Source organism: Cupressus sempervirens, chromosome 9 (genome assembly GCF_028749045.1).
Source record: "Cupressus sempervirens isolate cs-2001-9-10 chromosome 9, ASM2874904v1, whole genome shotgun sequence".
NCBI lineage: Eukaryota > Viridiplantae > Streptophyta > Pinopsida > Cupressales > Cupressaceae > Cupressus > Cupressus sempervirens.
In genome coordinates, this window is record NC_143126.1 from 121,404,311 (window position 1) to 121,417,287 (window position 12,977).

Below are 12,977 nucleotides of genomic sequence, written 5' to 3' on the forward strand. Positions count from 1 at the left end.
CACAACTCCTTCATAGATACAAACATATTTGCATACAAAAGCCCTAAATTTTGTCATTCTTCAATATACTGATGATCATTCATTTGTCTTGCAAGTTCCTTCCTTCTTTTCAGAGATTGTGAAAGATGCTCCTTTGCTTCTTTGAGTTGAGCCATGGCCATTTCCAGATCTAGCTTTTCATTCTCAATAGATTTGTCAAGTATGAATATCTCCATTGTCCTTGATCTTTGCTCAAGCTGTCAAACTTTATCCTAAGAACCACAAAGCTCTAATACCAATTGTTGGAAATAATCAAGACTAACGAGGTTACTGAGAGGGGAGGGGTGAATAAATAGCTCTAAAACTTTAAATCAATTCTGCATAATAACATATTCACCATTAATCCATCTAATCTACTGTATGCATGAAAAGATAAACATTTATAACACATGAACACACAGATTTGGTGACCCAGAAACCTTCCAATTAGAAAGTAAAACTGGGGTGGGATGATGCCCACAAAACTTCAATACTGCAGTATAAAGTTGGCCTGTTAAGGCTTACAATGATCACTTTTGATGATTTGCCTTGTTAGGAGCAAGTAGGATTGCTAGATCCACCTTGTTAGAGGATTTACAAACATACAATGAAGTATGCACTATGTTAGGAGATTTACACAAGATTGTTAAGTCTACCCTATTAAAGGATTTACAAACTGATTCACCTGTTAGAATGAAGCAGTGGATCTGGTTACAACTAATTGCTGATAAGATCCTTTATGCTCTGATCACCTGATGTGATAGATATAACTTTTCTGCATCTATGTTGACCTTGTTGTATTCCTCTGTTCTACTGCTGATTCGCTTTCCCTCTTCTCAAAATATTGCAATACAAAATCCCATCCAATTTCCTTATCATATATGTACAAATGATATAATACATCACATATATACCATTCCAATATTTACTTAACAAGGTCGGCCAAACACAAGTGAACAAAACATTACTGAGTCGGCCAGATGGTAGAAAACTCAGGTTCCTCAAACTGACTCGATGACCTTCTGATACTCAGCATCCACTACAATACACCACATCATCATGCACTCGATAAGAGTAGAGGCACGGTTTATACTGACCATTCTAAGTAGCTTGGAACTCGGTAACCATTGGTGACTCGGTGAATATTGTGTTACTCGGTAAAAACTAAATCCATTGACAACCTTCTTCACTTGGTAAATACTGATTCCTTCATTTACCTTGATCACTCGGTAAACACTAAGTTCTTTGTTTACCTTGATCACTCAGTAAACACTAAGTTCTTTGTTTACCTTGATCACTCGGTAAACACTAAGTCTTTTGTTTACCTTGATCACCTGGTAAACACTAAGTCCTTTGTTTACCTTGATCACTTGGTAGACGCTGATTTCAACTGATGAATAGGTGAGTACTAAGAACTTGGTAAACACTATGAAGCTCGGTGACCACTAACTACTTGGAGAACACTGTTCTACTTGGTAAACACGATGAACTTGGTAAACACTGCTGAACTGCCCATAAGCTTGGTTTTCAAAAGAATGCTCAGTATAAGCTTGGTAAGCATTCAGAATCGAATAAGTGTTGTAACTAATGACAAATATATCATAATTCCAACAATCTCCCCCTTTGGTATTAGTGACAAAAACACTTATGAGCCAAAATTATATACAACATCTGACATACTGACGACTGATTCTACTGAATATACATGGCTTCCTTACATATAAATCCCCCATACAATATACACAAGGTATTTACATGAGTTATATGACTTGTATTCACAGTATCTCTTTGTCACTTTTGTACATTTATCTCACCAATATTTCTTCCTGAGTATCTCTTTCTCCCCCTTTTTGGCAATAATGCCAAAGAATAAAATAATGTATTTACATAGAGACACCAAAATGTGAGATAAACTTAGAATCTACCTGGAGAATGAGTTGCAGAGTCTTATCCCAATTCTCTTGCAAGATTTTGCATGTGGATAGAGCTATTTGAACTTCTGCAGAGAGTTCAATCACATGGTCTGCAACAAAGAAATTGTTGTCATGGATCAATGTTTTTGAATGTGCAATGTGCTTCTGCATTGTATCGATGATGGGAAGGATCATATTCTGAATATCTAACAATGTAGATCGGATCCTTACCTCTTCCCTCAACAATTTTGCCTGCTTCTCTGACAAAAATTTGATCCTGAGGTGATGAGATGAGCTTGAACTGGGGTCAAGCTTCAGGTTTTGTGTGCTTGCCTTCAGATCCTCATCTATCTTATTCAATTTCTCTCTTATCTCCTTAGTATATTCGGTAACATCACAAAGCTTAGCAAAAAGAGATGTTACATTATTAAAATAATTTTCAATGTTGGCCAAAACTATGGTTAATTCAACCTGTTTTATTGCTATATGCTGAGCAATGTGCTCAAGCACCTTACTATCAAACTTCTTTTCTGCCTTCTCCATCAACTTTTCTTGACCCGGAGGTATCTTCATTGAATTTATTAACTACCTCTTCTAATTGTAACAAAATGTGTTGAGAGGTATTAACATCAACACCTATAGCCTCAATAATAATATTCTTCACTTCATTAATAATTTTAAATTCTCTATCTCTCTCATTCCTTAGTTGTTTCTGCTTTGCCTTCAGTTCTATGTGCTGACTGAGCAATCTTAGTTCATCAACTGAAGCAGTATCCATATCTATCTTGGGAATGACAATTTCATTATCCAAGTCTACATCCTCATCTACTATCTTGATTGTACGTAGAAGTTTTAATGGAGTCTTTGATTTTTCTGCTGTTCTAACATCTTTGCCTTTGAAAATAGAGACAATGGTTGATGAGGTTGGACTGGCTGTCAAAACTGGAATAGGACCAACTAAAGGAGGACTGAGAGAGGGGCTAAATGTATCCAAAATTGATATACTTCTCAGAATTCATGTGCATACTAGAATATTCACAATTGAAGAACTCACTGGTGCAAAAATTTGTGCTAATGTAGTTGAAGTTGAAAAAATTGAAGAGCAAACTGGAAAATTTACTGTACATACTACAAGAGGAATTGATACTTTTGATGTAGTGACTGCTGCAGTGGATGACTCAGTAACTAAAGAAGTTGCCTGCAGCTCGGTAGATGAAGTGCTTGGCACTTGTATTGGGAATACTTGGAGCTGGGAGGAGATTGGTGAAGATTGAGCAATTGATGTGGTACTAGTGCTCACAATCTCACTAGTGGAAGCTGTCTCTATAGTAACAAATTTCGGTGGAGTGTGAGGAAGAGATGCAATGACTGTTGCTGCAATTTTCATAGGGTCATCCTCTTCTTTGTCTTCCTCATCAGCTTCTTCCTCCTTTTCTTCTTCCTCCTCCTTTATCAGATCCTGAAGGTCTTCATCAGTTACATCCATGGAGATGGAATGATTACCTTGCTCATCATCACTGTCATCATCCTTGATTTCAATAGGTTCATCACTTGGCTTATGCAGTTTATAAGTATCATTCCAAACATCAGTTGCATTCTTAACAACTGGTTCAATATTCTTTAATAATATGAGACATGTATTGAATCTCATATTCATTCTTCCTTCCTGATCCTTCATTACCCTTTTGATTTCTGCATCTGTCAGGCTAGGTACCAGTTCTCTCAATTTCTGTTCAAAAATGTCTTTAACAGTTTTCTCGGTGTTCTCCCATCTTACCTTTATTTTATCAAACAATATTGCAGGAATTTGGGAGACAAATTCATCTAGGGAGAATTTCCAAGTTCCCAACTTCTCCATTACCAGATCTTCAATTTCTTTTTGTTCAGCAGGAGTCTTGGTTTCATACTTTAATTTTTTAAAGTTGCTAATTCCTGCACCAATCCTGAGTTGTTTTAGCCTATCTTGAAATGTGAGAGGAGGCTTGCTAAACACAATTTCACTTTCCTTTTTGCCTTTCCTCATTCTCCTTGTGAATACTGCCTGAGGTTTGGTGACAATTACCTTACCTTTCTTTTTCACAAGATGTTCTTTTGTAGATTCTTCTTCTCCTTCTTCTTCTCCACCTTCTTCTTCACCTTCTTCATCTTCACCTTTTCCTTCTGTGAGCATAAGAGGACCGGTTGTAGTTTTTAATTTGGCTATTTTCCTCTTCCCCTTGCTTATGGCCTGTGGTAGCTTGATTTCAAGCTCAATTCTGGCCTTAGCTTCTTCATAGGTTCCAAAAATTTGTTGTCTTGGGTCTACTAGCTCATTTACCAGTGCTTCTATGATATATCTAGCTTCATCAATATTTACCTCATAGGGAAGAGGTTTTACCCATGCAACTCGGGGTTTGACTGCCTGAATGTATACCTTGTCACAGTCAACCATGAAGCATACATCATCCTTATAATCTTCAACAAGCTTAGGAGGAATTTTGAATCTATTATTCATCCTTTCCTTGAAGTCTTCAAAATAATTATCCATAATACTATCAAAATTTTCACCCATCTCTGCTATAAACTCATTTATTTGATACAAAATTGGAATGTCTTTTCTCCATTCTATTGTTCCTTTTGATGGAAAGAATTTTTGTACATAGAAAAATAAACATATTAATAGAGATCCAAATTTACAAGGGTTATTCTTTGAAGTCGTTATGCTATCCATAATTTTATTTAGCTGTCTTAGCATTACTTCTGACAGATCAAATTCAAGATTTTTCTTTACAATCTTGAGGGCCAAATCCACAGCTTCACAAGGTACACTATTTAATCTGCTGGAATTGTATAATTTATATGCAATTATATGCATGCCAAATCTTAATTCCACATCAGGTACAGTGTTGACCTTTAAACCTCTACCGTCCCACTCAACTAGGGTTTTTTTTTGTAGCTCTTCCTGACCTAGGGTTTTGGTGGTTTTGGTTTTGTTGAGCATAGGAAGACCCATGATTTTGTGAATCATCTTCTTTGTTATCACTATGGGTTTCTCCAACCATAATTGACCATTATGCACCCAACTCAGGATATACCTAATTCATTTGGTTTGGAAGTTTCTAGGCATATGCGCGATATGAGTCAAGCCCTTGGTTTCCAGATGCTTGTGCTCGAGTTTGAGGGTTCCATCCACACATAACTCGGCTAGGGAATTGTCCATATCTAGTGTCCCTATCTCTTGAACAGTGCATTTGAAATGAGTATGAATGTCATTTATAAGTAGTACCTTTGGTGGAATCTATGACTGGGCTCCATGCGGGTCGAGCAATTCAGCTATGGCAGGAACGAGCTTGAAGCTAGGCACTTTCCATTCCACTCCCTTCAAGGGCATTTCAAAGCCTCTATTTGCCTTGCTGTTGCTGGTGCTTGCGGATGCCATTACTACTCGGTGAGTGAATGATTTTGTAAAAAAAATTCTTTGCTGGAAAATCACTTCAAATCGCTTGAACTCACTTGCGTGCTCTTGGAAATTTCTTCGCTCTGTATATTTTAAATTCACGATGAAAAATGAGATCAAATTCTACCTTTTTGATGAAAAATTTGCCATTAATGCTCGAGTATGAAGATAGTTGAGATGACCTAGGGTTTGTTAGATAGTCACCGACTTACTCAGTAAACCTTGCAACTCAATAAACAAACAAAACCTTTTATATTACCGACCTAGCTCGATTAAGTCTGAAACCAACCTTGCTCAGTAGATGCATCACAGTGAACTATGTCTTATATCTGGAATACTAATTTGCCATTTGCACTCCTTCATTCTGGAACTACTTAGGATATTGCTTGAAGATGTAGTCCCTGATCTTCCTTGATGAGTCTAACTAGAAATGGTGGAGTCACCCACTTCTTGAGTGACATTGCCATTATTTGAATTTTTTGGCTCAGTAGATTTAGGAATCCACTATTGTCTCATCTGTTTTCGAATGCTGTCAGCTCTGGCTTTCTTTTCATCTTCAATTCTTCCTATGTTCATGCAATTCTTGGATATATGACCAAGTTCGGTACATGTATAACATCTTATAATAGTATCTTTCTTCCTTAGGTGATGCCTTGTATAGTTTATTCCAATGTGTCCATATTCTCCACAATAGTGACATCTACACCAAGTATTGTAGTCCCAAACAAATAATGCATTGACAATTTGTTCTGCTGGATTGAATGATTTAGATCTGCACTCAGATGCCTTGTGACCTTGTTTCTTGCATTTGTGACATTTACCTTCAAATTTTGGTTTTTCTTTGCATTCATTGGCTTTGTGACCATGCTGATTGTAATTGTAGCATTTACCATTGAATTTTTGTTTACCATTGCTCCAACATCTGTTAGATGTATGACCTAACTTACCACAATGATTGCAAGTAGGTCTTTGATTCTTTTGGGTACCCTGTTTGGAAGATTCACCTTGTTCATTGTATCCAAGGCTCGCTTTACCTTTTTGTCTATGAAGATTCTGCTCATTTTGCTGACTCAATTGATCCATATCTGTTTGAGATTTTATCATTCTTCAATATACTGATGATCATTCATTTTTCTTGCAAGTTCCTTCCTTCTTTTCAGAGATTGTGAAAGATGCTCCTTTGCTTCTTTGAGTTGAGCCATGGCCATTTCCAGATCTAGCTTTTCATTCTCAATAGATTTGTCAAGTCTGAATATCTCCATTGTCCTTGATCTTTGCTCAAGCTGTCAAAATTTATCTTGAGAACCACAAAGCTCTGATACCAATTATTGGAAATAATCAAGACTAACAAGGTTATTGAGAGGGGAGGGGTGAATCAGTAACTCTAAAACTTTAAATCAATTCTGCATTATAACATATTCACCATTAATCCATCTAATCTACTGTATGCATGAAAAGATAAACATTTATAACACATGAACACACAGATTTGGTGACCTAGAAACCTTCCAATTAGAAAGTAAAATTAGGGTGGGGATGATGCCCACAAAACTTCAATACTACAGTATAAAGTTGGCCTGTTAAGGCTTACAATGATCACTTTTGATGATCTGCCTTGTTAGGAGCAAGTAGGATTGCTAGATCCACCTTGTTAGAGGATTTACAAACATACAATGAAGTATGCACTCTATTAGGAGATTTACACAAGATTGTTAAGTCTACCCTGTTAAAGGATTTACAAACTAATTCACTTGTTAGAATGAAGCAGTGGATCTAGTTACAACTGATTGTTGATAAGATCTTTTATGCTCTAATCACTTGATGTGATAGATATAACTTTTTTACATCTATGTTGACCTTGTTGTATTCCTCTATTCTGCTGCTGATTCGCTTTCCCTCTTCTCAAAATATTGCAATACAAAATCCCATCCAATTTCCTTATCATATATGTACAAATGATATAATACATCACATATATACCACTCCAATATTTACTTAACAAGGTCGTCCAAACACAAGTGAACAAAACATTACTGAGTCGGCCAGATGGTAGAAAACTCGAGTTCCTCAAACTGACTTGATGACCTTCTGATACTTAGCATCCACTACAATACACCGCATCGTCATGCACTCAGTAAGAGTAGAGGCACAGTTTATACTGATCATTCTAAGTAGCTTGGAACTTGGTAACCATTAGTGACTCGGTGAATATTGTGTTACTCAGTAAAAATTGAATCCATTAACAACCTTCTTCACTCGGTAAATATTGATTCCTTCATTTACCTTGATCACTCGGTAAACACTAAGTTCTTTGTTTACCTTGATCACTCGGTAAACACTAAGTTCTTTGTTTACCTTGATCACTCAGTAAACACTAAGTCTTTTGTTTACCTTGATCACTCGGTAAACACTAAGTCCTTCGTTTACCTTGATCACTTGGTAGACACTGATTTCAACTGATGACTAGGTGAGCACTGAGAACTTGGAAAACACTACAAAGCTGGTGACCACTAACTTCTTGGAGAACATTGTTCTGCTCAGTAACCACTATGAATGTGGTAAACACTGTTGAACTGCCCATAAGCTCGATTTCCAAAGGAATGCTCACGATGAGCTCGGTAAGCATTCAGAATCGAATAAGTTTTGTAACTAATGACAAATATATCATAATTCCAACATATGGTAAATTCAAAATCATTAATTTCTAATTATTCAACCTTTTGGTCATATCACTTACAATTTTAGAGCTTCACGTAAAGCTTTTCCTTCCTTTTGTTGTGTGGGAATTGTGGACATGAGTGGACTGTGTTCGAAGGGCAATCAATTCAATGTTGCCCTGGTTGCACCTTATTCCTATGTATTATCCTCTAATTCCCCTTTCATTTCATCCTCTGCCTTTATTCAAAGTCGCAACTAGTATTGTTGTGATTGATTTTTTAACTAGAATCACTTGTCAAACAAGTTAAGGGCATTTTTATAGATCTTTTTATTCTTCCTATTACCTTTCTTTTTATTCTTAGACCTTCGTTGTTAGTAATAAATCCAATTTCTATTTTATGAAACACTCAATAATAAGGATAAACACCTTGATTTTTAAATCAATTTTTCTTTCCTTCAAAATCTAGAAATGAGTCAAGAGCGATGTCCATACAAAGTAAAAGAATTAGGGTTTATATGTGGAGAGCTCACACCAGATGCTCATTTTCAAGATAATGTCTTTTTAGGAGAATCTCATAGTGGTGCCTACAATTTTCAAGTCATGGAGGACATAGTCTTGCAGCCGGACTACTGGCAAGAGATTGATATTGAGGAATGGTGCCATGGCTCCCAGCCAAAAATTGTGGAGAGAATGGTTGAGATTCTTGTCAAGAGAAGCCAAGAATCTATGCATAGATTATCTTTGTCTAGATTGGCTAGTGATAAAACCTTCGCTTTCATTGCTAGCCATTCTAATAATCTTGAGACACTGTGCATGCCGGCTAGTCAGGTCACTGATTCCATTGTTACCAAAGTTGCTTCCAAGTTGGAAAACATAACCTATTTGGATATTTGTTACAAGAAGATGACTCCTTTCTCCTTACAGTCCCTGGGAAATCATTGCAAGTTTCTTATACATCTAAGTAGGTACATGCATCTGTTCAACACAATGGGTAAAGATCCCAATGATGACGAAGCACTTGCCATCCCTAACAACATGCCTCGCTTGAAGCAGTTGGAGTTTGGTAATGGTCTTCTTACAGATGTAGGAATAGAGCTCTTTTGAGGATGTGCAGAGAACTAGAGCACATGAATATCCGTGAGTGTAGGAATGTAGACATGAAGCATACTGTTTTTGATGGATGCTCAAGATTGAAGGTGTTTGTAGGCCATTTGGGTGAGATTTAGATTTTTATGAGAAAAAAGAGTGCATTTCAATTGATGACTAGTATTTCTCTATCAGATGATGACTATTATTCAATGGACTTTGAAGAATAACTCTATGAAATGATTAAGAATGCAATGTAGACTTTGGTAGTAGTGATTAGAGTAGATTTTCCTTCCTCAACACCAGATAGATCTCTTACATTGTCTTCTCTCCGTTTCAATGGAGTGACTTGTGTAAAAGGGTTTATTGTTCTAATTTTGATTGAACTTCAAAATTGCAAATTTATTACTCATGAAACTTCACAGGCTGGCAAGAAAACCAGCTTTGATACCATTTTTAATGTCCCCTTTTTGGGACATTTATATATTTTCCCATTTTCATCCATACAACTTGATAATCTTCCTATCTGATGATTCTTCTCCATAGTTGATTCAATATATATATAATTTTATTATAAGAGTCGCATCCTTTCATTATATCAATAATAATAATATAGTTATATTATATTAATTATATATTTATATTAATAAGTTTTTGATTAATTAATATAACTATATTAATAAGTATATCATATATATTATTTTAATAACTATATATATTATACTATATTATAATACTTTACTAATATAGTATTGCTATATTAAACATATCTTTATCATTATTTATTATTTCATTTGTATTACTATTATAATACGACATACATAATATAATTATTAAAATATTACTTATAGCATAATATTATTATTTTAATATTATTTTTTAATATTACTTTATATAAAGTATCTATTATTATTTAAATTACTTGCCAAAATGAGGACATCACACATTCATTTGATTTGCAAGTTCCTTTCTTCTTTTTAGGGATTGGGAAAGTTGCTCCTTAGATTTCTTGAGTTGGGCAATGGCCATTTCCAAATCTAACTTTTCATTATCAGTAGCTTTGTCAAGTCTAAATATATCCATATCCTTGATCTTTGCTCAAGCTATTAGACTTTCTCTTGAGAACCACAATGCTGTAATACCAATTGTTGGAAATATTCAAGACTATGCTAAGTTACAAAGAGGGGAGTGGTGAATCAATAACTTCTAAAACTTCTACCAATTTCAATTCTTAATCTAATAAATCAACTAGCACTTAATTCATCACATCTAATCTAATTACAAGCATGAGAAACTAAAAACATGAAAGCATCCATAACACTCGAACACAAAGATTTGGTGACCTAGAAACCTTCCAAATAGAAAGTAAAACTGGGGAGGGAATGATACCCATAAACTTTAGTACTGTAGCATAAAGTTGGCCTATTAAGGCTTATGTTGATCACTTCTAATGATCTACCCTATTAGGAGAAAATAGGACTACTAGGTCCACCTAGTGAGATTATTTACAAATATACAATGAAGTATACACTCGGTAAAGAGATTTAGAAAAGACTATTAGGTCTACCTTGTTGGAGGATTTTGACTAGTTTTCCTGTTAGGATGAAGCAATAGATCTCTGATTTGCAACTAAGTTTTCTAATAGAGATTCCTTAGTGTACTGATCACCTTTATGTGATAGATTTTTCATTTTTTCTCCTTGTACTTATATGGCCTTTTATAATTATTTATCTATTATATTCACAATACATATGCTTTCACATTTGCTCTTTTACACTTTCTTCTGCTCTTGCTTACATTTCCATACATTAGATATGATACAATAGATCACACACACACACACACACACAAATCCAATTTACAAAATTAAAATGTTGGCCATGACACAAGTTAACACAAATATTACAAAGTTGGCCGACATGAAGATACTCAAGTTCTAAGGACGAACTCAGTGAGATTCTAATACTCAACATCCACTATCACTACTTGGCATTGCCATGCTCTTGGTAGAATTAGAAGCATAGTCCATATTGATCACTTTCAAGTAGTCTTGAACTTGGTCTACACTAGTGACTTAGTAGATATTATGCAACTCAGCAAACATTGAATCACTTGGTTACCATGAAGTAGCTCAGTTAACACTAGCTTCACATCACCTGAACTACAAACTCGATAGATACTGCAATGCTCAGTAAACATAGGCTTGGTATCACATGAAATACAAAATTGGTAACCACTAATAAACTTGGTATACGTTGAAATGCTTGGTTTGAACTGTTGAACTTCACACTAACTGAATCTACTCAATAACCATTAAGATTAGTCCAAAGGACTTGGTAGCTACTATAGAAGCTTGGTGGCTATTGAATTACATGGAAAACATTGTAAACTGTTCAATGGGCTCAGTAGTTGTGCAGAATCTGAATAAGTGTATGTCACTAATAAAAAACTTGACTAATATGTCAGCACAATGTGGTAATCTCTTCTCCAACTTGGTACATCAGTGGAATTTTCAAATACGTGGCAAACACCAGAACTAAAAGATTGCACATTTAAAATAACACAATTAAACTATTGGCTGCAAAATATAACACACTTAGGCAAGAATAACTACACTCTGAATGAGAGCACCAATAGCATATATTATTGCATCAAAATAATGGCTCAAAATATATATTACTTTCCTGAATTAATAAAAAATTCTCTCCTCAATTTGTGTTGAGAGTGAGATATCTCTTTATGTAAACATATACCTCTAAACTAATAAAAAAAATCTATTTATGTACAAAATGACTCTCTAATTGGTGCTAAGTAGGACTCTCCCATTGTTTATATTATTTAATGGGTGCATGAGCCTTTACATGTCTTAAAACAAAGAAAACATGAGAAAATAAGAAGAAGAAAGCCATTAGATGATGTAGGAGTTTCTAGAGGTGCCAAAAATATAAGTTCCACTTTCTCTGGATGTTTGCAGGAGTTAAACTATTGTCATAATGCATTTCAGATGCATGGAAAGCTCTAAATTTGGAACTGGTAGTTAATAGCCAGCACACCTCTGAACTCTTCAAAAAAATTCCAACACAACTTCAAAGAAGCACACCTTAGGAGAAGTGAACATTGTGCATCTTAGAAGAAGAACACCTTTGAAGACATGTTCAAAAAATACAAAATTTAACCAAGTGTCAAAACTAAAATTCTAGCATCTGGGTTTTGTTCCCCTTCATACCAGAGCCATGTCTAGGTATTTTCTCTTGAATTTATCTATAATCTCCATCACTTGGGTCACATCTAAAAAATATAGAGCTTCATATTTAACCTTTACCTTTTGTTGATAATTGCCCACCTCTATGCGAGTCTCTACAAAATCTCCCAATTTCACATCCAATTCTGGCCATGCCTCTTTGGTCTTAAATGCTTGTCTAATATCCTCATCAGTGGAAGCTTCTTCAAAAGTCTTCTAGAATCATTCTAAAACTTCTTTCATAGTCATAATTCTATCCCTTCACTCATCTTCAAAAATGTCAAGGCACACATCACTGTAATGTCTCTTTGCTTCCAAAATCTACCCTTAGGTTTGATCCTTGAGCTTATGAATATTTGTGTGTAATGTTTGCATTACTTTATTTCCATCCAAAATCTTCTCTATCCAATCATCTATTTTATCTAACTCATCTATTGTATATACATCCATCAGCATTTGATACTGTCAACCTTTTATTGACTGTAATACTCAAAGGTCATTTCCCCAGGTATGTACCTCATCCATTAACCCAAAATCCTAGTTCAATATAGAAACTAGCTTATTTGCATTACTCTACATGTGGTGTAGCAATTTAAGATTTCCTTTGATTATTTGCACACATTT

At 35.2% G+C, this 12,977-nt stretch overlaps 1 pseudogene; it reads left to right on the forward strand.

Annotated features, from left to right (window-relative positions):
• Positions 1-8,561: 8,561 nt before the first annotated feature.
• Positions 8,562-9,252, forward strand: LOC149537831 (F-box protein FBW2 pseudogene; annotated as a pseudogene).
• Positions 9,253-12,977: the final 3,725 nt, after the last annotated feature.